The following is a 26274-nucleotide window of genomic DNA, read 5'->3' as shown; positions in this document are numbered from 1 at the left end:
GTGCTGCTGCTCACACCAGGACCGTCTGCCTGTGCACCCAGTGGCTCAAGGCCACCATGCCTGCCGGTTCTCATCCTACCATCTGTCCCAATTGTCGGTGTCTCCCTCCTCCTGCTGGGCTGCGTTCTAGCTGTGGCTTTGTCCTTGTAGTTGCTGCACTTCATGGGCTGTGGCCTGGAAGACCAGACCAGGGCGTGTTAGAACTATGTGTATTGTAGCTTCCCTGATTTAGTCAGGGAGCAAGAAGGAGGGTAGTGTCTGGGGCCAGATTGCTTGGGTTCTAAGCCTGACCACTCAGCAGCTATGTGACCTTGGGCAAGACTTTTGACCTCTTCTGTGCCTTAATTTCCTTGTCTGTAAAATGGAGATAATCATAAAAAAAAAATAATGGGATAGGGTAAGGATAAAATGAGTTAATTTATTATGTAAGTGTAGGTTGTTATTATTACTAAGCCAGGCTGTGCGTGAGGGCCTGAACTCTATCTTAAGTTTGCTACTGTCTCTGGACGTGATGACTATGTTGGTAAGTGGTCGAAAGACTCAATTAAAGGAAGTTGGAGGTAGATAAAGTGCTGGTTCTGGAGTCAGGTCCCTGCTACCCCATTAATTACTTACATGGCCATGGGCAAGTTATTTAACCTCCCTGTGCCTCAGTTTACTCATCCATAAAATGGGGGTAATAATAAAACCTATCCCGTAGTTGAGAAGAATAAAAACAATGTAATTCACCAAAGCTTTTTACACAGCATCTGGCCCCACGTTTCACCTGCTTGCCCAGCCAGAAACTTGAGAAGACCTTTTTTTAAAAAAAAAAAGAAAAACATGAAACATTTATTTTCTCACAGGACACTGTTACCCCTGTGACAGAAACAGGTTTCTGCTCCAAGGTGCGATTCCTAGAACTGCCCCATTCATGAGCCCGCTGCAGTCAGAGGCCCAGACACTCCCACACGGAGTTCTCGGCAATGGCCAGCACCCTGCAACACGTGCCTTCCCACTGGCATAGGGTGGTGGGGAAGAGTGTCTTCATTTGGGCCCCACCAGGTTCTTGTCTTGCCTGGGGGTCATGCAGGGACCAGGCATGCGATGCCTCTAATGAACGCCTTTTCCTTCTGTCCCTTGATGGCCAGCGGCATCTGATGGCACACCTAACCTACCCCATTCTTGTTATAGACAAGGCACCAATAAGGAGGGCGATGGTATGAGGTGTTCCCCAGGGCACTGCTGTCCACCACAAGCCCCCGGGCCTTCTTCTCTCACCCCTCTCTGCTCCACATCTGGTCAGTCAGAACCACCAGTCTCAGACCCACAGCAGTCTCTTCCAGCTATCTTAGGGCTTCCCTAAAACCAAATCAGATCAAGCCTCCCTCCTGCTTAAAACCCTTCCATGGCTCCCCGTTACCCTCTGGGAAGAGTCCTGCTGATTCGAATAGCCTTCAGACCCTGGAGGGCCTGGCTTGCTGGCTTCTCCAGCAGGGTCATTTCCTCCCCTTGACCCCCTTCCACTTACATCTTCTGCTCTAGGAACTGACCCCTCAGCATTCCGCAAACACCCTGTCGATTCTTGCCCCAGGCCTCTGCAAGCCTCCTTCCCTTTTCATTTGTCTGATGACATCCTTCAAATCCAGCTCACCATCACCTCCCTCAAGCAGCCCTCCATGACTCCCAGTAGAATGCATTACTTCTGATAATGCTCTCAGTGTCACGTAGTCATTCAGAGCACAGTTTCTAGAAGGCTGCCCTGGGTGGGATTCTTGGCCCACCACTTAATAGCCGTGTGCTCTTGGGCTAGTTACTTGATCTCTCTCTGCCTCAGTTTCATCATCTGTAAAATGGGGGCTCTAGGAGTACCTGCTTTGTTGTGAGGACTGAGTTAATACGTGTACGAGGCACATAGGAAATCTATTCATTATCTGTCCATTGATGTAAGCCCCATGAGGGCAGAGGCTGTATCACTTGCTCTTCCAGTTATGCTTCTGTTGCCTGGCACAGTGCCTGGACACATAGTAGGTGCACACTGGATATCTGTCAATTAAATGAAGGGGAACCACATTTGTCTTCCTTGGAGAAATATCTATTCAGATCCTTTGCCCATTGTTGAATTGTGAGAGTTCTTTATGTATTCTAGATTCAAGTCTCTTATCTGGGGTTATGTGAATATTATGATTTACAAATATTTTCTCCCATTCTGTGGGTTGTCTTTGCACTTTTTTTCTTTTACTTTAAAGAAACTTTTAATAAATTGTACTTTAGATGAAGGTTTACAACTAGTTTCTCATTAAACAGTTAGTACACATATTGTTTTTTTATGACATTGGTTAACAACTCTACGACTTGTCAACACTTTCCCTTCTCAAACTTGGGTTCCCTATTACAGGTTTTCCTGTCCCCTCCTGCCTTCTAGTCCTTGCCCCTGGGCTGGTGTACCCTTTTAGTCTCGTTTTGTTTTATGGGCCTGTCCAATATTTGGCTGAAGGGTGAACCTCAAGAATGAGTTTGTTACTGAGCTGAAAGGGTGTCTGGGGGCCATACTCCCAGGGTTTCTCCAGTCTCTGTTAGGCCAGTAAGCCTGGTGTTTCTTTTTCAGTGAGAATTTTGTTCTCCATTATTCTCCAGCTCTGTCTGGGACCTTCCATTGTGATCCCTGTCAGGGCAGTCCATGATGGTAGCCGGGCACCATCTAGTTGTACTGGATGTCTTTGCACTTTCTTGATGGTGTCCTTGGAAGCACAAAAGTTTTTCACTTTGACAAAGGCCAATTTATCTTTTTTTTTTTGGATGCTGGTGTTTTTGGTGCCATAGCTAAGAATCTTGCCAAATCCAAGGACATAAACATTTATCCCTATGTATTCTAAGTTTTTTTTTTCCTGTTCTTTTCTATTTTTTAAAAAATTATTTTGGTAAAATATGTATTACAAAAAATTTGCAGTTGCAACCAGTTAAGTGTACAATTCAGTGACATTAATCACATTCACCAGGCTGTGCAACCGTCCCCACTACCCATCTCCAAAAGTTTTTCATCACCCCAAACAGAAACCCAGTACTCATTAAACAATGCTCTTCTAAGAGTTTTGTAATTGTAGCTCTTACATTTGGGTCTCTGATCCATTTGAGCTGATTTTTGTATATGATGTGAGGTAGGGGTCCAACTTCATTGTTTTGTATGTGGCTATCCAGTTGTCCCAGCACCATTTCTTGGAAAGACTATTCTTTCCCCCATCAAATGGTCTTAATACCCTTGTTGAAAATCAGTTGACCTTAGCGGTATGGGTTTACTTCTGGCCTCTCAATTCTAGTCCGTTGATCTATATGGCTGGGAAGCCACCTGCAGCTCTAACAGTTTACCACCTGTGCCATCTTCTCTTGGCTGTCCTGAAGGCTCCCTCAGGACGCGTTACTGGGACATCCCACAGCTGAACACCACCTCTCAAGTGGCCCTTAGATTTCATCATTTCCCACATCTGTCAGAGTGACCATTGGGAGAACCCAATGTGACTGCTCCCCAAGGGCCCCCAGGGGAGGGAGCCTCAGAGGGGTGCTTTCCCTCCCTCCACCTGCACACCTCACATGCGCAGGCACATCACCTCTTCCCAGTGCAGGTCTCCACAGCAGGGTGCAAGGTCCCAGGGCAGCTGCTGTTTGTGCAGAGGCCCAGCTCCTGATTGGGTGGATTCCTTTGATGTGGTGGTGAAAGTGGCTGCGGGGGTGGAGCAGGGAGTGGGACCTGCAGGAGGGAAACATTCCTGGCACTGGAGGAATCTTCACCAGGACAGCAGCCTTGGGAGGGAGAGCCCTGCAGCCATGGGTAGGCGCCGGGAGGCTGTAGAGGGACACTAGCACTGCAGGCTCAGGTCCCAGCATGGCTTCCTGCCCTGTTCCCTTAGGGTGTGTACAGAGGGTGGGTGGGTGGTGGGAGTAGGTGGCTTGCCCCTCTCCTTTCTGAGTGCATTTTTTTTATTCTATGAGGTTGGGGAACATGAAGGTGGGGGTGGATTTTGGCTGATATCATCTCTGTAGGACTCTTGTCTCACCTACCCCAACCAGTGAATAAGATTCCCCAGAGCAGCCAGAGAACCTTGCAGAGTGGGCTGGAGACCTGAGAGGATGGGGCTCAGTAATATCATGGGGATATTTTAACTTCCAGGGATTTATGACTCTTTAATGCAATGAAGGCAGAGCGCACAATTAAGCAGAGAACTGGGAAGCTGCACCTGTTGAATTCTGAGAGCTGAGCTGCCTGTGAGCTGGGGGAAGGTGGGGTGCAGCTCAGGCACAGAAGGAGCCACGTGGTTGTAGAGGCCCGTGGTGCAGTTTGTCTCCCCCTCCCCCAGATCTCCCAAGGCCTTGGAGATGAATCTTCCAGAAGTGTCAACCACTCACTATAGCAAGAACTCCTTCGTTAGGGAGATGGGAGGGGGATCCATTCCTCATTTCGGGGCCCACATCCCTCAGATCCACGGGAGTAGAACTTGGGGGGCAGAGCAATGATTTCTGTAGGCAGTATGCCCATCTCTTCCCTCTCTATTTGTTCTCCCTCACTTGCTGGCCCCCTGAGTGGGAACAGAGCTGGGTGAGCTGAATTGGAGCTGCACACTGTCTGAGAATTGCATCAGCCCCGCCTGGCAGGCTGGAGCGGGAGCCTGTTGCTATGGTGACCACCGGGCTTCAAACCAGTGAGAAGGACGAGTTAGTCTCAGGGTGTGGTTTTCTTGCCTTGTTGCACTGTCACATGATAGGCACATGCTCTGGCAGACCTGTATTCTCAGCCTTTCCATGGGAGATGTACCATCTGCTTAGGTGGGCATGCTGGGGCAGCTGCTCTCAAAGCCATGCGGCGTTGGCCAGGGTCCGCATGTGTGACTGCAGGACACAAGCCGCCACACCAGGCCTGTGTGGTGCACTTGGTACCAGGGGTCTCCCTTGGCGCTTCTGCCTAGTTCTGGAGCTGGGGGGCATATAAGCAAGTAAACCAGATTCTAGGGGAAGAGAGGGGTCCAGCATGAAGCCCGTCACCCAGAATAGATGGCTGCTCTGAATCCCACCCAATACAACCTGCCCAGGCTGTGCCATGAACTTACTGCTTAAGCATTGGACAAGGCTCATCATCTTGCTAGACAACAGACTCCTTGGCCAAGCCAGCAGAAGACCTTGGTTCAGATTTCTTCTCTCATCTTCAGGAGGGAAGGAGGTTAAAAAGTCTGTGTTCCAGTGCCTCGGGCACCTGCTGTATGCCAGGCATTGCAGTAGACACTGTCAGGTCGTTTTATTGTAGCCTTACCTCTACCCTGGGGAATAGGTAATGCTGTCTCCATTTTACAGAGGAGCAAACTCAGATCCAGAGAGTTTCAGTGACTTGTCTAAGGAATTAAACCTGCATCTTTGGGCTCTGTGTGCCGTGTTCTTTTGGATTCCAGGTGCCCCTGGAATCAGGAATTCTAAGAATGTCCGGTAAAGGTGCGCCCCATACATCTAGTGGGAAAAAATCACAGCAGTCTCGCCCCAGGGATGAACACAGCTTCCAAGTGGGGAATGGTTGACTGAGACTTTCTGATTTCTGAAAGGGAAGAATGAGAGGTATAGGGAACTGATGGTGTAGCGTGCAGGCAGACAAAGACTCAGGAAGCAGTTGGTGAGGTCAAGTGGAAAAAACCAAAAGCCAAACCCGTTTGCCGTCGAGTCAATTCCGACTCATAGCGATGCTATAGGATAGAATAGAATTGCCCCATAGGGTTTCCAAGGCCATAAATCTGTACAGAAGCAGACTGCTACATCTTTCTCCTATGGAGCAGCTGGTGGATTCAAACTGCCGACCTTTTGGTTAGCAGCCAAATGCCTTAACCACTGTGCCACCAGGGCCTCGAGGTCAAGTGGGACACTGACAAATCCCAGCCAGACTTGGTCCATAGACTGAGTTTGGGATTTCTGCTTGAGGTCCTCTGGGAATTAGGACTAATTGTCAGATGAATTCTCAACAGAGGCAAGTTCAGTGAACTGGTCCCGGGTAAATAAGATACAGAATCAGAGAACTGGGACCTCTCGAAAGCCTGGCAAGTACTGAGATGTGATTCAGTTGAACTTACAAGACATAATAATGGTAGTTAATGTTTCCATAGTCTTAGCACTCTTCTGGGGGCAGTGGTGGTTCAGTGATGGAATTCTTACTTTCCATACAGGAGACCCAGGTTTGATTCCTGGCCAATGTACCTCAAGTGTAGCCATCATTCGTCTGTCAGCGGGGGCTTGTGTGTTGCTATGATGCTGAACAGGCTTCCAGAATAAGAGAGACTAGGAAGAAAGACCAGGCAATCTACCTCCAAAAAAATCATTCAGTGAAAACCCATTGGATCTCAATGGTGCTATCCTGTTGTGCATGAAGTTGGCAAGAGTTGGGGGCTGACTCAACCACAGCTAACAACAAGCATCTTCTAAACACTTTCAATATATTTACTCATTTCATCCTTACAGCAACCCTGTGTGTTTGGGTGCTGTTATTATCTCGTTTTAAAGATGAGAACACGGAGGTACAGAGAGGCTAAGTGACTTGCTTAAGGTCACATAGCTGGAAAGGGGTGGAGATGGGATACAAGCCCAGGCAGTCTGGCTCCAGAACACAGCTCCTAACCCAAATGGCCTACTGCCACCACTCTTGCCTTCTGGAAGGATGGTAGTGAATTAGCTTGCATGACTGCCACTGAGACATGTGTGTATGTGCAGGTATGTACACACATGCACACACGTATGCTGTGCACAGGCAGCAGGAGAGGGGCTCGAGACTGCACTCGTGAGCTTCTATGTGTTGATGGCTGAAGCCCTGTGCATTTGTACGAGCCCAGGGAGCCCTCTGCCTGGGTGTGTGAGTACTTCTCCTTCTCCCCTGCCTGCCTGCCCGCCTCCCCCTGTGGCTCCCAGGAGGCTGGGCCCTCTGCCACCTCTGGCTAAGAGATGTGGAGGATATGGCTGTCGGCCCTGTAACTGGATTGCTTGCCCAACCCTGTTGATGGACTCTGGCCTCCTAGGAAGGAGCTCAGATCTAGGGCTGAGAGTAGATAGCGACCACAGGAGGATCAAGCAGTAAAAGTGGAAGCATGGGTGCCATGGTGTGTAGACTGTTCTCTTGTTTCTCTTTCGGTGCTTGGGCAACTGTGCGCTATTTACACAAGGTGCAGCTGCTTCCAGCCCCTGAGAAGACACCCCACAAGCTGGGCTTCCTTCCTCTCAGTGTCTTTCCCAGAGCCAGACTGTGGAAGAAATAACAATAATGTCATAATATATAAATAATATGACATACACAAATATGGAAGTATATAATTATATTTATATTTATACAATATGTATTATATATGCTGGAGCCTTGGTGGCACGGTGCTTAAGGGCTTGGCTGTTAACCAAACGGTTGGCAGTTTGAATCCACCAATGACTCCTTGGAAACCCTGTGGGGCAGTTCTACTCTGTCCTGTAGGGTTGCTATGAGTTGGAATCGACTCAATGGTAACAGGTTTGAGTTTTATATATATATATATATATATATATATAAATATAAAACACGGTAACCCTGGTGGCGCAATGGTTAAGCACACTGTTGTTAAATGAAAGGTTGGTGGTTTGAACCTGCTATGACAGCAGATTGTGGGAAAAAAGACCTGGAGATCTGCTCCGCTGAAGATTACAGCCTAGGAAACCTTATGAGGTAGTTTTACTCTGTCATATAGGGTTGCTATGTGTCGGAATTGCCTTGATGGCACACAACAACAACAACGATAACATAAATAATACAATACTGATAAAGTCAGTGACAACAATAACAGCCATTAACGGTGCTGACTACATGCCAGGCACTGTTCTGAGGGCTTTACTTGAACTACTTTAACTGTCACAAAAGCTCTATGAATAGATGTGATTATTGTTGACCCCATATGTGCAGAGTAGAACTGCTCCTGAGGGTTTTCAAGCCTGTGCCTTTCAGGAGCAGATGGCCAGGTACCTCTGGGTGGGTTCAGACCATCAGTCTTCCTGCTAGGAGTGCGGAGCTTAACAGTTTGGGCCACCCAGGGATGCCATTATCATTATTACCTTCATTTTATAGTGAAGAAACTAAGGCACAGAGAGGTTAAGTAGCTTGCTTAAGGTCACACAGCTAAAACTGGGATCTGAATTTGGGCAGACTAGCTCCACAGCCAGTGCTACTGAAATACTGTACTCACGGATCCTGGAGGAAGCCTCCAGAACTGGAAACCTTCCTTTTGCCACCAATTCAGAATCCTGATTTCATTTTTTCTGGGAGACAGGGATGTGCCCACTTGCCTGTCCACAGGTTCTGTGGATGAAATGTGGCCTCTGACATCAGCCCTGGCTTGTGTGAAAGCTGTACCCCGTCTTTCTCTCCCTTCATGCTTACCTGCGTGGAGGAGACATTTTCAGGAGCTCTCCTGGGAGCAGAGGTCATTGATCCATGCACCATTGCTGCTCTGGCCACATCCCGCCAGTCTGCCTGTCTGCAGATGGTCCCAGCATAAACACCTGGGCAGGGTAGAGGCTGCCAGCATCGTGGGCCCCAGTGCCTGTCTCCCTTGGCCTGTCTGCTCTGACCTGGGAGCCACAACCACTCTTGTTAGGAGGGCCAAGTTGAGACATCAGCTTTTCCTTTCTACTGACATCCCCTGCCAGCCCCTGGGCCGTGCCTGCTCCTGAGCGTGGTTCTTGGAAGAGGCTTCCTTCCTGAGGGCGGTAAGGCTGGCATCTCTCACTGCCGGGGGGAGGATGGTGCTGCAGCAGATCTGGATGGGGGACTTGGGAGGTGGGAGAGGAGTAGGGGCAGAACCAGGGAAAGTTTATTTCCAGCCATGACCTCTGGGGTTGTTCTGCATGCTCCCTAAGCCATTGCCCACTGGCATTGGTTGGGTGTAGGGCCAGGTCGAACCCTGGAGTGGGTGCCCAGGTGCTGTCTGATCAGAGGGAGGAGTATTGCATTTGGAGCCGGCAAATGCCTGGCAGCCATTGCCTACAGCTGAGCCAGGCTTGTCTTCTGCCAGGGAGTTGGCAGCACCACAGAAGGGTGCTCTGGAGATGAGACCTGCCTTTGTAATTCAGAAGGTGACTCCAAAGCCCTCTTTGGAAGCTGAGTAGGCTGTGGACCCTGATTCAACCCCCTTACTCCCTGCTCACCTCATAAAGGTTCTCTGTCTCTGGCATGGATCCTCCCCTGTTTGCTTTTGGGCCTGCTTCACACATCAGCAATGGGCCAGCTTTGGGGCTTCGTCTGGGATGGGCCCATTGACTCAGTCCTGGGTCAAGTGGGTATGTGATGGTTAAAGTTGTGTATCAACTTGGATTGGGCTATGATTCTCAGTGGTCTGACAGTTATTTAATGATGTAGTTTGGCAATTATGTAATGATGTAGTTATCCTCTGTTTTGTGATATAATGTAATCATCTTCATGATGTGATCTGATATGATCAGCCAATCAGTTTGTAAGGGGAGTTCCCTCAGGAGTGTGGCCTGCATCCAATATATATGGACATTCTGGCAAAGCTCGATGGTTTTTGTTTGCTCTAGATCCTGCATCTAACTTGTCATCATCTGACCTCTAGTTCTTAGGACTTGAGCCATTGGCTTGCTGTATTGCCTACTGATCTTGGGATTCACTGGCATCTGCAGCCTGTGAGCCAGTAGCCTGCTGTTTTATGTGCTGATCTTGGGTTTGTCTGCCGCTGCAGCTATGTGAGTTAGGAGAAGCCTCCAGCCTGATGCCTGACCCACAGATTTGGGACTATGTATATACACATGCTTCACTGGTTTTGCTTTTCTAGAGAACCCAGCCTAAGACAGGGTGCATCACCAAGTTGGTAGGGGAGGCCTTCTGGCCTTCTAGTGCCACCTTCTACCTAACGCTGAGTTGTTAGAGTGCCTGGCACCAACCTGCTTGCTTGGGGAGATTCCAGATTTCCATCCTCTCTGCCCCTAGAAGAGTGTGCTGTGTTCCTGGTTCTCTTCGGAACAGGAAGAGGGTGGCTGTGGCTTACCATGAGGCCAGCATGGCGGTAGTAGGAGAGACTATCAGCTCCTTCATGGGCTTTGGGGAGCACAGGTGAAGCTTCTTTGACACTGGACTTGACTCGCTGAACTTACATGGAGAGCTGGGGGTGTGTTAGGATAGGCTGGCTATTCTGTGGAAACAAATTAATCCTGAAATCCCCAGGACTTGACACAAACAGTAGTCCCTGGGTGATGCAAATGGTTAACACGTTTGGCTGCTAACAGAAAGGTTTGTAGTTCGAGTCCACCCAGAGACACCTCCGAAGGAAGTTCTGGCACTCTACTTCCAAAAAATCAGCCATTGAAAACCCTGTGGAGCCTAGTTCTACTCTGACACACATGGGGTCGCAATGAATGGGAATTGGCTCAATGGCAACTGGTTAACACAAACAAGGTTTATTGCTCACACTGGTCCATTGCAGGCAGACAGGGGCCTCTGCTCCATGTGGTCACTCAGGAGCCCAGCCTGACGGAGGCTGCACCATCTGGAACCCATGGCCTCCATGGTCCCTGCAGCAAAGAAGAGGGAGAATGGAGAATGGTGCAGGGTTTTTCACTGCCTCAGCCAGGGAATGACACACGTCACGTCCACTTACATTTTGTTGGCCGGAATGAACTATATGGTCTTGCCCAACTGCAAAGCGGCTGAACAGTGTAGTCATTGGTGTGCCCAGAGGGAGAGGAAAACAGGGTATGTCGAGCACTGGTAAAGTTGGCCACATGGAGGCAACTGGTTTATATGAAGGAGGCCCTTGAGGAGCCTGTGCTGGGGGCCAGGAGGTTGGTGGTATAGTGACAGGGTCTAATGGTGACTTTGGGGCATTGTGGGTGTTTGTGTGTCACTGACTTCCAGGAGAAGTGGTGGGGTCATCATCTTCTTTGTGTGCTATTTACCTCATCATGTCCTCACAACGACCCTATTCTTATTCCCATTTTACATGGGAGGAAACCACAAGCTCAGGGCCACACACTCGCCCAAGACCACGATGGTCTTGATCTGAGCTTGCCAGGTCTGGGGTCCTGTGCCAATGGAGAGGCAGGAGCTGAGCAGAGGGAGTTAGAGGTGGCATGGCCATAAATAAGGAGCTGGGGGCCTGTATGCGCATGAGCACACAGTCAAGAGAGCAGGAATGAGCTGATAAACTCACTGGGTGAACCAAGTTGCCCTTCTCCAGCTCAGCTCTCACCTGGCTTTGCTTTGTCTGGACTGAAAGGTGATGTTGGTGTCTGAGGAAGAGCCCATTGGGCTTTGGGAGACATTATTCACCTCAATGGGTTACACGAGCAGGTTGGAACAGGCAGAATCACTGGTACTCAGAGCTGAAGAAGGGAAGTAGGGGGTGAATTTTAAGGTACCCGCTTATGGCCCCATTCAACAGTGGAGTTATTTTTAATGTCCAGGGAGGCTCTGAGTGAAGAGCCAGCAACTTGAGCGGGATGCCAGAGAACCTGGCCTGCTGGCAGAATGAGCAAGGCGTGGGGTGTTTTGGTGAGCGTGTGTGTAAGTGTGTGCAAGTGTATGCAAGTTGGGACTGTCTTAGCTGACTTCTGTGCAGAGACGCGGGAGCCTGGAGCCATCCACTCTGGGATTGAAGGGTGCCCCTGGTGTGGAAGTTAGTTGTCCGAGATTCTGATCCTGGCTGCTACCAACTTGCAAGGTGGCTTTGAGGGTCTTGCTAACCACTGGACCTTGTATTATGTCTCATCTGCATCTGTCCTCTGAGCTGTCCCTTCCTACTTCTCAGCACTAGATTGAGAGTCATTTAATTTTTCATAAATACCCTAAGGACTCATGAAACCATATGTGGAAGATGGGTTCTGAGGAGGCCATCCCAGGCGGGTGATAATGTGGTTGGATTCGACAGTTATCGTCATAATGGTCCCTTGATTCTCCTGAGTAGCCTCCTAGCCGCTCACCCCAGCATGTGAGCGGGGAGGGGAGAGCAGAGGCTTAAATCAAATCAGTCCAGGATCGTTACTTGTTGTCAATTCTTGGTTCAGAGAGGAAGCAGGAAGCAGGTCAAAGCTGTTAACTCTAAGGAGGGATGAAACTTCTGGAGGATTTGTCAGTGACTTGCTGAGCCCCAGATCCTAAATAATTGAGTTCGTTGTTACGGGAAGAGGTTGGGAGGATTTTTAGGGGACGGTGGCAGCCAGCCAGGCAGCCATTATCCCCTGTCTGCTATACGCCCATACTGTTCTAGGTGCCAGAAATAATAGGAAGGAAATAGCCCTCCAGGCTCCTGCCACCTAGTGGAGAAACCAGAATAGACACATACCCAAATGAATACAACTCGAGTTTATTTGTAGAGCTTTCTTTTTTTGTCTGATGGAATGCTTTACTGTTTACGAAATGCATTTTTTGTGGCATCTCTCATTGCTCCTCAGAGCAGCCCTGTGAAATGGACGGGACAGGTTTGTCATCCCTATTTCACAGATAAAGAAGTGGAGGCTCAAAGACAATGAGCAACTTGCTACAAGTCTTGTAGAGCTGGGATCAGCACCCAGATCCGACTCCTGACCCAGAGCTTACCTCATTATACCACACTGATTGGCTGACAGGCTACTGGTAATAGGGTGAGACCGCCCAGTCCTGTTTGGGTCAGTTCCTGCCCCTGTGTCTGGTACCTAGTAACTTAGGAGATGTTTGTTGAATGACTATTGCTATTTTACATATGCAGTCAGCTTTTCCGGACTCTGCTCTCCATTTTGGCAAGATCATCTGGCCATTGCAAACCATTATTCCATTAATAATATAATCAATTAAATTAACATATAGCCAAACCAAAAACCCATTGCCACCCAGTCAATTCTGACTCATAGTGACCCTGTAAGACAGAGTAGAACTGCCGCATAGAGTTTCCAAGGAGCACCTGGTGGATTCAAACTGCGGGCCTTAACCACGTAGCATTTAACCACTACACCACCAGGGTTTCCAACATATAACCATTACATGTTAAATGGGTATATAACTGCCTTTCTTCCAAGTGATTAAGACCTGTCGTAGGGAATTAGGTCAAAATACAAAGAACAATATTCAGCCGTAAAGAGAAATGAAGTGCCGATCTATGCTACAACGCGGATGAACCTTGAAGACATTATGCAGAGCGAAACAAGCCAGACACAAAAGGACAAACATTGTACCATCCTACTTACGTGAAATATCTAGAACAGGGAAATATGTGGCAATGGAAAGGAGAGTAGTGGTTATCATGGGCTGAAGGGAATTATTGCTTAATGGGTACTGAGTTACTGCTTAGGGGATGAATAAGTTTTAGAAATAATGGTGATGTTTGCACAACGTGGTAAATATAATTAATGTCACTGAATCGTACACTTAAAAATCGCTACAAAGGCAAGTTTTATGTTATATCTATTTTAATATAATTTAAATATATATACAAAGAGCAATGAACTTGATCAAAGGACAGGCTTCAAGTGGTAGCTTAGCCAGATGACTTGGAGTGTGACCTGGAACCTCTTTGAGCCTCAGTTTCCCCTGTGTGAAATGGGAGAGTAATTTCTCTCTGCCTGACAACCTCCCTAGGCTGTGAGGATAAAATGAGATCACGGCTGTGGGCTTGCTGTGTACACTGTAAAACATGGTGCAGATAATAGCATCTCTCAGAGCCTGGAGACTGGTGAGGCCGCTGTCCCTTCTCTGCCCTGGGGTCTGTTGGCAGGCCCCCATCCCCTTGCCCTCCGCCCCTCTGCCCCCTCTATGGGTGCCCAAGACCTACAGTTCCTTTGTTTCAGGTTTCGGAGCCCTGGGCTTCTCTGGGCAGCCACGGTCTCTGCTTTCTTCCTCCCTACCTCCCCCCCACCCAGGCCCCCCAGGGAGCTTGGAGGTGGAGGATCAGATCGCGTCTCCATGGCAACCAGAGAGGCCTTGCCGCACCCCCGCTGGGGGCCTTGAGTCTGTTCCCAGCAGCGTGGGCGGAGCCAGAGCAAGAACTGCTAAATTGGCTGCACCTCCAGAAAAGAGCTGCCTGATAGCAACTGCCCTGTCTTCCAGCGGCCCCTTTGCTGGGTTAGTGCCCCAGCTCCAGGCCATCTTATGGTGCAATGGGCTGCCGCAGGCCAAGGCTGGGCACTATGTGAGCTAGACAGGGGCTGCCTCCCTGCCTGCCCACAGTGTACACTCGAGACCAAAGCAAAGCCGGGGCTACCCAGGTGCCCAGTCTTGACATTAAGTGCTGCCTCCTTACCCTCTCTTCCCAGGCAAAGCCCACAGTCCCTCAAGACTTAGTTCATGCCCCACCTCTTACAAGGAAACTTCCAGTACTTCACCTGTTGACATCAAGTCAATTCTGACTTATAGCGACCCTACAGGACAGAGTAGAACTGCCTCATAGGGTTCCCAAGGAGCACCTGGTGGATTTGAACTGCTGACATTTTGGTTAGCAGCTGTAGCTCTTAACCACTGCGCCACCAGAATTTCAACTGAATTTATTAACTCCTAACACCTGGCTTCAGAGACCTGTCTCAGGGTGTGTGTTCTATTGGACTTTAAGGGATATGACCTCAGCATCTTTGTCTTTAACAGGTGGTTCTCTACCTTACTATAGATTAAATTACTTGGAAAGTTTTTAATAGCTCTGATGCCCAGGCCTCAATTCATACTAATTCAGTGTGAGTATCTGGGGGTGGGAGCCAGGCATCAGTAGTTTCCAGACAACCCAGGTGATCCTAGCATGCAGCCGAGGATGGAACTGGTGTCTTAAAGTTTCAGATTAAACAACTCTGATGGTCCAGGATACCTTGCTCAATACTGAGCCTATTGAATGTAGGCCGACTGGTTAGCACTCCCCTCAGCAGATGGTCAGAGCCCCAAGGTAGCCTCACCCAGTTGTAAGTTGGGGAAGCCCTGGGTTTGTTTTTTTAAGGAGTAGGAGGTCCCTGAGGGTACTACTCCAGAAGGAGACAGGGCAGGACCAATAATGCCACTAAATGCTACTGTTCATGTAGCACTTGTCCTGGGCCACGTAGCTTGCCTTGCATATATTCCCTCATTGCAACCCCACAAAAACCTAGTGAGGTATACACATTGTTATCCCCATCCTGCAGATGAGGAAACTGAGGCTCTGAAAGGTTATGCAGCTTGCCCAAGGTCACATGGCTATTGAGTGGAATACTGGAATTGGAACTTGAGTCTGACATCAAAGCCCTTGTTGAGTAACAAGCCCGCAGCACCTGAACCCAAGGTCAGCCGCATCTCCAAGATACCAAAGAAAGACTCCGGAACCAGCGATCATGACATATGGTTTATTTGGGAAGCTTACTTACAGGACCGTGGCCCAGGGCGGTGGCTGGACCAGTTTAGCGCTCCGCAACCACCCAGCAAGGGACTTAAGCTTATGTACCATTCCAGCTCGGACCAACGCTCATTGTTTTTCTCCCACGTCCTCGGGCAGTCAGTGTTCCCAGGGACTTCACGTCCAGGCCCAGATGTTTTCCTTCCTGTTGCTAAGGCATTCCTCGGTCTTGTACCTTAGCCCGATTCCATCCCGAATTCATCCCCAGCATGCTTCAGGGAAGAGAAAAGCTGATTCCATTAGGAGGGGATGGCGTATAGCTGAATAGCATTACCCTACAGTCCTTAACCACTGCTTGTTGTCCTGGCTCCCTACCCCCGTCTTCCATTCACTGTAGAGCATAGTACCCTGAGGAGGAGGGGCTTGCCTCACAGGAAAGATGCCGGACAGTTCACCTTGGTGTGGGACCACAACTGAGGAACTCACAAAGATATTGGGTCATTTGGGCTCACCTGGGCCTGAAGGTATCCACCCCACTCACCTGGTCCCTCATGGCTCCAGTTCAGATTTAGCTGACCTCTACTGAGGACAGCTCTGCCCCAGATCCTGTGCCAAGTTCTTTAGCCTACACTATGTTATTTAATGTCAAGCTCACAACCACCTTGGGATATGAGTATTATAATCCCTGCTTTACAGATGAGAAACTGAAGTTCAGAGAAGCTGTGACTTGCCCAAAGCCAGAGAGTTAATAATCTGCAGAGCTGGGGTTCAAGTCCAGTTCTCCAACTCTGGGGCAGCTCAGCTCTGGCACAGAGGAGAAGGCCCTGGACTCCAAGTCTGCCTTGCAGTCTTGGTTTTCACTAATGCCAAGGATGGTCAGATAGCTGAGGGGGCCACGGGGGCTATGACATTGGCTTGTGTGTGTAAAGGAAATAAGGGTCACCGTAGGTGTTATTGGGAAACCCCGCTGGTGTAGTGGTTAAGATCTAGGTCTACTAACCAAAAGGCTGGCAGTTCGAATCCACCAGGTGCTCCTTAGAAACCCTATGGGGCAGTTTTCTGTCCTATAGGGTTGCTATGAGTCAGAATCCACTCGATGGCAACAGGTTTGGTTTTTTTGGTTTGACAGGTGTTACCGGCCTCAGAAGTGACCTGAACTGTTGAGTCTGACTAGTGTCCAGGCCTGCTGGGGATGTGAAGACCCAGCTTAGTTTAAGGAGGAGTTTGGGGGAGTTTCAGGAATTTGAGGAAAACAAGGCAGATCTGCACCTCTCAGTGGAGGGGGTAGCAGCAAGAAACCAAGTGTGCGCAGGTCACAGCAGGGTCAGTGCAGGCCTCAGAGGAGAAAATGGAGGTGGCATGGGAAGCTTACTCTCCCAAAAGACCTGGTTTGCTGAGGAGAGACCCTGAGAAGGCCCAGCGGGGATCCCAACCCCAGAACCCTCTTGGAAGAAGCATTGCGAACTAACTCTTGGCAAAGATTTGGAGAAGGTGAGATGGTTGGCCTTGAGGGTATCAGGGGAGGTAAGTTGAAAGCAGTGGGAACAGCCAGTGCTGTGTGTAAGGGGAATGTGCCTGAAGGATCTGAGGCACTGCAAGGAGGCCACTGGGGTGGAGTGAAATGATCAGAGGAAGAACGGTAGGAGTTGAGGTGGTATGGGGCGCATGGAAGGGTGGGTCATGGAGGGCCCCTATAGCCATGGCAGGCATTAACTCTCAGATCGAGCTTTTGGAGGGTTTTGAGCAGAGGAGTCGTGATCTTATGTTTTAAAAGGACCACACTGGCTGATGTGCTAAGGATACATTGTAGAAGGAAGGGAAGAAGCAGAGAGACCAGATAGGAGGATCTTTCATTAATCCAGGGAAGAATTTATGTGGCTCGGACCAGGTGGTAGCAGTGGAGATAAGAAGTGATTGAGTGCTGGATATATTCCAAAGGTAGAGCCATCAAGAATTTCTGATGGATCGAATGTGGGGTGTGAGAGACAGAGGGCCCAAAGATGGTCCTGAGCATCTGGGGCACGAGGTTGTCATTACCTGAGCTGGGACGGCTGTGGAGGAGTAGGCTTGAGGGTGAATCAGGACTTTGGTTAGACATGTTACTTCTGGGATGCCAATTAGATATCCAAGTTGAGTAGGCAGTTGGATCAACAAGTCTGGAGTTCAGAAGAGAGGTGTGAGCTGGCAGTATATAAATCAGCATGTAGATGGTATTTAAAACCACAAGAATGAATGAGATCATTGAGAGGGTGGGAGAAGATAGGGAAGAGGTCCAAGCTCCGAGTCCTGGGGTACCTCAACGTTAAAAGATTGAGGAGACCAGGAAGAACCAACAAAGGAGGCTGAGATGAAGTGTTAGTTGAAGGACAAGAAAAACCAATGGAGTTAGAGGGGAGATGAGAGGGTGGAGGAGGTTAGAAGCTGGCGAAATGGACGCGAAAAGAGAGTGGAGGGAGCGAGAGCAGGCTGTCTCATTAGGGGGAGAGTAATTGGGAGTGTGTAGCAAGGTGTATATGTGTTTTTTTGTGTGAGAGACTGACTTGATCTGTAAACTTTCGCTTAAAGCACAATAAAAATTATTTTTAAAAACCAAAAAAACCAGTGGAGTGTGGTGTCTTGGAAGACAAGTGAACTAAGTTTGTGGGAGGAGGGGGTGATCCACCATCTTGAATGCTGCTAATAAGTCAGGACTGAGAGTTTACTGTGCTTTGACTAGAAGACTCTGCAGTGGACACACTGCGGGTGTTGGGTATGAGGGCAGGTGTTGGGTATGAGGTGTTGGGTATGAGGTGTTGGGTATGAGGGCTGAATGGTGCCTTGAATGGTGATTCATGGTTCTGACCATATCACTCCCCCAGGCACTGGTGGGGAGAGGGGGTAGGGGGTGACTCTGAGTAATACTGCATTTTGGTTTCTACCCATTCTCCAACTCTTATTCTATAAACACCTGGTCCAGGTGATAAAGTCACCCTTTTTAAGTGGTATTGAAGATAGTGGCATCATTGTTGTAGGTGGAATGGTTATTTCTATCAGATACATCATTCCTGCTCCTATCAGCCTACAGAGCATGGTCTGAAACAGGTGGCCTCTGAGCAGTGGCAACAGAGCTTCTGTTGGCTGGTTCCATGACCCAGGATCTGCCAGATTCTGTCAGCTCCCACATCTATATTTCCAGACCAGACTCAGCTCTCCAACTGACTGTTGGACCTCCCCAAAGGGATGGCGTTGCCTCTTCTCAATCCAAACATGTCTAAACTGAATTCAGTGTCATTAAACTTACCGTTTCTGTCCACAGCACCTCAGTCACCCAAGCCCAGTGGACCCTCTTCCTCAGCTGCACGGTCTGTAAACTCTTCCACATCCGGTCTTTCCGTTACCACCATTTCCATCCCTGACATCCCATATGAGGGCTGTTTGCCCTACTCCAAATCATCCCATATACTATATACCATGGTTGACCTAATTTTCCTAAAGGCACCTTGCTGTTTTAGCTTCAGTGGCTCCCAGTGAAATCTGTCTCCTTAGCCCAGTGTTCCAGAAGCTCCACCCTCTGATCCCACCAGACCTCAGCTTCAGCTACACTGTCTGTTCATGGGTGTCCTGAACAAACCCGTGTGCAGTCCTGCCCCCGGGTCTCTGCGGCACTCTTCCCTTACTGGGAATGCCTCCTTCATCCCTTTTCCCACGTCTGTCAATGTACAATCAGACCCTTCTCTGAACAAACCTCTTCCCTCCAAGTTTCGTCCACTCGCCAGCCCTTGAGAGTAGCCAGCCCACATTGTTCTGTTTTTTGTATGGACCCTACGTATCATAATGGTTAAGAGCACAGGTACTGGAGTCAGACTGTGTTTTAATCCAGTTTTCCACTTAACAGCCGTTAAACTTTATACCAGTAACTTAACTCCCTGAGCCTTAATTTCCTCCATTGTAAATGAGGCTCATAATGGTACTACTTACTTGGTTTTAAAATTTTAAAAACTTTTGAAAGTATACAGCTCAATGAACTTTCACGTGTGTGTACTTGTATACCTACCACTCAGACCAAGATATAGAACATTTCTAGCACCCTGGAAAGTTTCCTTGTGCCCACTCCCAGTCAACACCCACTGACGCCCGACAGTCCACTGCCAGGTAATCAACTATTGTGGTCTCCTATCAGCATCCATTCATCGTTGTTGCTGTTTTGGTTTAAAAAAAAAAAAATTTTTTTTTTGTGGTAAAATATATACAGCGAAACCTGTGAGAGCCGGAACTTGACAGGACTGCCTTGTTTTCCGGGTCTCACAGATTTTCCTCCTTTGTCAGGGTATAGTCTTACCTCTCTATAAGGAACCGTGGTGGCTCAGTGGTTAAGTGCATAGCTGCTAACTGAAAGGTTGGCAGTTTGAACCCGCCACCTGCTCCGTGGGAGAAAGATGTGGCAGTGTGCTTCCATAAAGATTTATAGTCTTGGAAACACAGTGGGGTAGTTCTGCTCTGTCCTGTAGGGTCACTATGAATTGGAACTGACTTGACTGCAACAGGTAATCGCTCTGTATTCGTAGAAAATATGACTTTTCCTTCTCTGACAGATTTCCACCTTAACACAGGTTCCAGCTGTTAATTGAAAACATGTTAACTGAAAACATCTTCAAAGACCCTGTTTCCCAACAAGGTCACATTCACACGTACTGAGGGATAGGACTTCAACATATCTTTTGGGGGAACACAATTCAAGCCGTAACAAGTGGGTATGTTGGTGAAAGCTGGGGAGTCAGGACTGTGCTTCCCTCGGCTGTTCTCCCAAGGTTCACCTCCCTCCCCCTGCATCCCACCCCACTCCCCGCGCAATGCCAGAGGCAGAAAACAAACTTGTCACCTAATATCAGCCTTAGTGCCATCCCTGCTGCGAGGGCAGGACCATTCCACACCTGGAACATAACTTGTCCTGTATCCACAGGTTCTTAGAGTGTCCAGGAAAAGGTAGGAAGGGCCCCCAGACGTTCCCTCAGTGTGTTTTGGGGGTTGGGGACACCAGGGTGTATTCTCAGCTGTCCATTGGTTGTTGGTGCTGGGTGGTATCAGGGGAAAGTTGTAGACAGCTTGATTGCTCTGTACCTCCTGCCATCTAGATGCCTCTTTTCCCCCTGACACATACCAGAGCTTAAGGTGATAGATGAGGGCTTGTCATTTGAGTTTGAGCCCATCTCCCACAGACACCTCTGCATTGCTGAAAAAGAGCATATCTGAGGTCCTGGAGGCTTTTCTGTCACTGGATCCTGGGGCAGGAGTGCTCATGTCCTGTGGTCTGTTGGAGCCCTCTGGCCACCCCAAGGATACGGGCTCCATTATAGGCTTGAAAAAAACCAGTTGGTGTCGAGTCGATGCCAGCTCCCCATGTGTGTCGGAGTAGAACTGTGCTCCACAGTCTTTCAGTGGCCGATTTTTCAGAAGAAGATTGCCAGGTCTTTCTTCCAAGGTGCCTCTGGGTGGATTCGAACCTCCAGTCTTTCAGTTAGTAGTCGAATGCCTAACGCTTTGTACCACCCAGGAACTCCAAGCTTAGAATAGGTTGCCCTGTATTCCCACGTGGTCCCTTATCTGGGTAGTTCCTAGGAAATCTGGGAGATCACGGGACTTCTGCTGGCGATATAACTCAGCAAAGGAGGAATTATCTAAAGTTAGTGATATCCACCAGCATGGTGGCTGGCAAGACCTCACAGAGGGTAACAGGCTAGATTAGCTGTCCCCTCTGAGTCTTGCCTAACTCAGCACAGTTTACGAAGGCCTTGGCGAGCTGGTCTGGGCCCACTTCTCTGGCGCTATTTGTCACCTTACCCTGCTAACTCAGTGTTGTAGCCATGCCAGGCTATTTATAGTTCCCTGAAGGGTCCCTGCTGTTCCACAGTTTGTGACTTTGCCAAGCCTCTTTTCTCTGCCTAGAACTCCGCTTCCGCCCCTTGTCCGCCTGGCAAGCACCCACTCATCTTTCAAGATTCAATTAATAGTAGTAATAATAGCAGCTCAGATTTATTGGGTGCTTACTATGTGCTAAGTGCTTTACGTGTGTTATCCAATTTAATCCTCACAGCAGCCCCATGAGCTAAGTCCCTTTGTCCATCCCCTTTGACATTCACTTATTCAACCAAGATCTATTCACAGTGGCTGCCTTGTGCCAGGAACTCATCTGAGGCACAGAGAGGTTAGGAAGTGACCGAGTCTGGATTTAAGTGACAGAGGCCGTCCAACTTCAGAGTTCTTGCTCTTAGCCTTGCAGCCATCCCTGCACCCCAGTTGTTGCCTACTCCCTCTTCTCTGCTTCGCTGTGCCTGTGAGGTGCTTCTGGCATAGCATCCCAGATGTTTTATTGTTTATTGGTTGCCTTCCTCTAAATGGCTCCCGCTAAAAAATACCCGCTGCCGAGTGGCTATAAAATATCATTTAGGAATGTGCTTAAATTTATGTAGCAGAAAACTTAACATATAGAGGCTTTTATTTCTCACTTATCAGGAAGTGAAGTGAGTTATTGGTAGTGTGGTTCAGCAGCTCGACAGTAACAGAGAAATTTCTCTGCCCTTTTCTGACTTTCTTCCTCATGGCAGCAATACGGCTATTGTGGCTCCAGTCATCACATCTGAGTTCAAGGCAAGAAGTCCATTTTTTTATCATCAAAGTTAAAGCTTTGCCAGAGACCCCAGAATACTTCACTTGTGTCTCATTGGCCAGAACTATTCAAAATGGCCACTTCTAATTGTAAGAGAGGCAGAGAAAGTAGGTATCTTGCCTGGGACTGCTCATTGCCACCGCACATAAAACCAGGGTGATGTAAGAAGGGAAGATGGATATTGGGTAGAAAACAGCAGTATCTGCTAGTGTCCTAGACAGCAGGGACCATGAATTAATTTCTCCCAAATTCCCAGAATCTGAACGTTCTATAATAGTTTTATGTTGTAGCTTTCCAGAATTTATTCTACACATAAACATGATGGTATACTGTACATACTGTTATTAATCTCCTTTTTCACTTAGTAAGATAACATACATCATCCATATAATTGTTAATGGCTATATAGTAGTCCGTCTTGTAGAAATGTCATAATTTACCCAACCAGCCCCCTGTAATTAATCTTTCAGGTTGTTGTTAATATTTCACAGTCATAAATAGCCCTGTGATTAATAACCTTGTAACTTTATTTTTATTTACATTTAGAATTCATTTCTTAAGACATATTCTTAAATTATGCTGGGTTAAAAGCCAGACCAACACTACCAACCAAACCAAACCCACTGCTGTCGAGTCAATTCTAACTTACAGCGACCCATAGGACAGAGTAGAACTGCCCCATAGAATTTCCAAGGAGCGCCTGGTGGATTCGAACTGCCAACTTTTGGTTAGCAGCCGTAGCACTTAACCACTACGCCACCAGGGTTTCCAGACCAACTCTACCAACTATTGAAGCTTTTGGTCCCAGTTACCAAACTGATTCCAAAAAAGTCATGCTACCTCTATAAACCCACTGAGAGTTTTGGGGAGTACCTATTCCCTGAAAACTCTGGATATTATTATTATTTAATCCTTGCCAGTTTGACAGGAAGAATTGCAAAAAGAAAGAAAAAAAAAAACAGAGCTTGCATTTTCTTGATTAAAAGCAAGGTTAACATTTATTTTTCATATGTACACTGGGCATTTGTCTTTCTTTTAAAAATTTTCTTCATTTCTTTTAGTCATTTTAAAAACTGAAATGCTCTTATTGGTTTGTAAAAAGTGCTTTATGTACTCAGATGTTGCCATAATATGAGGGAGACAGGGAAGTTTATAGGTGAGAGGACATCGAAGCTGAGTTTGAAGGCTAAATAGGATTTCACCAGGCGGACAAAGAGTGAGGGAGGGTATTCCAGGCACAGGAACAGCGTGTGCAAAGGCCCAGAGGTGGAAAACAGCACTGTATCTGTATTAATATTCTAGGGTGGCCATAACAAATTACTACAAACTCAGTGGCTTAAAATAACAGAAATCTATTCTCACAGTTCTGGAGGTTAGAAGCCCAAAATGAAGGTGTCAGCAGGGCCGCACTCCCTCTGGAGTCTCTAGGGGAGTGTCCTCGTCTCTTGCAGCTTCTGGAGGCTCCAGGTGTCCCTTGGCTTGTGGCAGCACCACTCCAGTCTCTTGCCTGCATCTTCACGTGGCTGTCTTCTCTGCGTCTGTCTTCTCTTCTCTGTCTCTGTCTCGTATAAGGACGGGTGTCATTGATTCAGGGCTCACCTGAATAATCCAGGATGATTCATTTTAACATCCTTTACTTAAGTATGTCTACAAAGATCCTTTTTTCCAAATAAGATCACATTCATAGATGCTGGGAATAAGAATTTGGACATGTCATTTTGAGGGCCACTATTTAGCACACTACAGGGACCTAGGAGAAGCCTGATATTACGGGGCTGCAGAATATGACCCTGTAAAGGTGGCGGTGGGTAGTGAAACATTTGGACTATATCCTTGAAGTGAAAGGAAAACTGTTGGATTTTGAACAGACATGATCAAGAGACATGATCAGATTTGCACTCTGGCTGCTGTGTGTGTGGGGAGACTGTTGGAATTGTTGAGGGTGGGGAGCTGAGGGGGGTTGGGGAAATTTTAGGGCATAAGGGATAAGAGGCAGGGAGAAGGAGGAACCTAGAATGACCCCTAGGTTTCTGACTTGTATGATCTGGTATATAAATTTCAGGAAAAGGTTGGGTTTGAGGTTCCTGAGGGCCGTCAATGGAAATGTCCAGGGACTGATCAGAGAGACGGGTCTGTAGCCCAGCTGCCTCCCTGAAGTGTAAATAAGATTTGGGAGAGGCAGTAGTGTGGGGATGACAGAAGTCTGGGGAATGCCAATATTTTCTCCTCTTTTTATTATGAATTTTTCAAACATTCAGAAAAGTTGAGGGGATTGTACAGTGAACACCATTTACCCACCATCTAAAGCGTATAATTATCATTTTATGATGCTTGTCTTATTGCATGTCTACCCTCTCTCTCCATCGTCAATCTCTTATTTATTATGTGTTTCAGAGTAAGTTGCAGACATCAGTACACTTCACCTCGACACTGCAGCATGCATATCATTAACTGTAGTTAGTTACTGTTGAGTCAATTCTGACTCGTGGTGACCCCACATGTGCAGAGTAGAATGTCTCTGTAGGTTTTCAAGGCGGTAACCTTTCAGAAGCAGATCCCTGGGACTGTCTTCCAAGGTGCCCCTGGGTGCGCTTGAGCCTCCAGCCTTTCAGTTAGTAGTCAAGCGCTTAACCATTTGCGCCACCCAGGGACTCCGTATATCATTAACTAGAGCTTGATATTTAGTAAAATGCACAAATCTTAAAGGTACCATTTTGATCAATACATACACCTATGTAACCCAAATCCTCATCAACATACAGAACATTTCCATCACCCCAGAAAGTTCGCTCGCTCATGCCCATTCTAGTTAATCTCTGTCCCCATCCCATCCTCAGAGCCAGCCACTTTTTTTTTTTTTTACAGTCATAAATTAGACTTGTCTGTTCTAGAATTTCATATAAGTGGAATCATGCAGGATGTTCTCTTTTGTGTCTGGCTTCTTTATACTGTTTGTGAGGCTCATTCTTGATGTTGCCTTTTTCAGTAGTTTGTTCCTTTTTATTTCTGAGCAGTATCCCATTGTGTGAATGTATAAGGAACACTGATTGTGTTAAGGGGTGGGCAGAGAAAGAGGAGCCCACCAAGCAGACTGAGAAGGGACAGTGAAGGCAGTAGGAAAAGTACCCAGACAGAGATGTTAGGGAAGCCATCTAGATCAGCTATAATTAAGTTCGAATGCATATAACATAAAAACTAAAAGGAGCTTAAATAATATAGGAATTTTTTCCTCTTGTGTAAAAAAGTCCAGAGGTAGACAGTCCTGGAGATGGTATGGTGGCTTCATGGTTCCATCAGACCCAGGGCCCTAGCTTTCTGTTCAGCCATCTTCAGCCCTGGCTTCTATCCTCAGGGTCACCTCATGGTTCAAAATTGTTGCTGAAGCTCCAGCCATTTCATTTGCTTTCCAAATTGACAACAAGAGGAGGAAATATGTAGAGGGAGGGAAAAAAGTATACCTTCCAGCCAAATCATTCTCTTATAGCAGCCTGGGAGTACTGCCACCCCAAAATAGAATGGGATTTCTGTTACTAGAAGGGGATATGGACACTGGCTGCCAATAGCCTCCTGTGCATTCTTTCTCTTGAGACCCTGTGGCCAAGCCACAGTCTACCCAGCCTTCCTCTATGTGGCCTTTTGTAGGCTGATAGCTGTGCTTGGTAAGCTTTCCATTCTCCTGAGCCACCAGGGTTCCTCATTTCTCTGAAGGTTGGTTTTTCATCTTCTTTTGAATCTCATTTCTTTATAGGCATCTCCTGGGCCTCTGACTGGCTTCCTTGACTTTCAAGGTTTGACAGGGGGCTTAAGTGAAGATACTACAGCACAGTATCTAGGAACATTTGCAGACAGCCCTGTGGGCACTTTCCCCCTGAGAAGGAGTGACTCCTGGAGGCTGAGTCTCTCATTCTGTGGCCAGCCCTCACCTCAGGCACCCGTCTCTTCCCTCCTTAGTCAGCCTCCCTTGACAAGGAGGGCTGTAGAAGGAGATTTCTCTGGAGGGCTAGGGAGATTCAGAGGGAAAAGGATGGCATTTGGAGACAGACAGACAGACAAACCTGGGTTCAGAGCCTTTCAGTGACCTTAGGCAAATCTTACTGAGACTCAGTGGCCTGGTCTGTAAAATGGTGGTATAAGAACTGCCTCGCAGGGATGTAGTTAGGTTAAGAGGAGCAGGAGGTGCGGGTCTATGGTCTGTTCCTGGGTAAGGATGAAGTGGGCAAGTGTGGGGAAAGCGTGGCAGACCCTGACCGCCCTGCCGTGTCCTGGCCCTGCCAGGCTCTGCAGGGAGGAGAACCACACCACCCTTCCTGTCGTCCCTTCTGCCCCTGCCCTTGGGAAATGTCT

General features: G+C 47.9%; 1 protein-coding gene and 1 pseudogene across 3 annotated transcripts in view; one reads left to right on the top strand and one right to left on the bottom strand.

Moving 5' to 3' along the window:
- The window catches only part of ABR (ABR activator of RhoGEF and GTPase), a 205138-nt gene that overhangs the window by 69039 nt on the left and 109825 nt on the right, over positions 1-26274 (top strand). The gene's annotated exons all lie outside the window — the stretch shown is intronic.
- LOC126062556 (39S ribosomal protein L14, mitochondrial-like) lies at positions 929-18648 on the bottom strand (annotated as a pseudogene).

The sequence above is a fragment of the Elephas maximus genome, chromosome 19, assembly GCF_024166365.1.
Source record: "Elephas maximus indicus isolate mEleMax1 chromosome 19, mEleMax1 primary haplotype, whole genome shotgun sequence".
NCBI lineage: Eukaryota > Metazoa > Chordata > Mammalia > Proboscidea > Elephantidae > Elephas > Elephas maximus.
The sequence above is the reverse complement of the archived record's forward strand: the minus strand, read 5'-3'. Positions and strand labels throughout refer to the sequence as shown.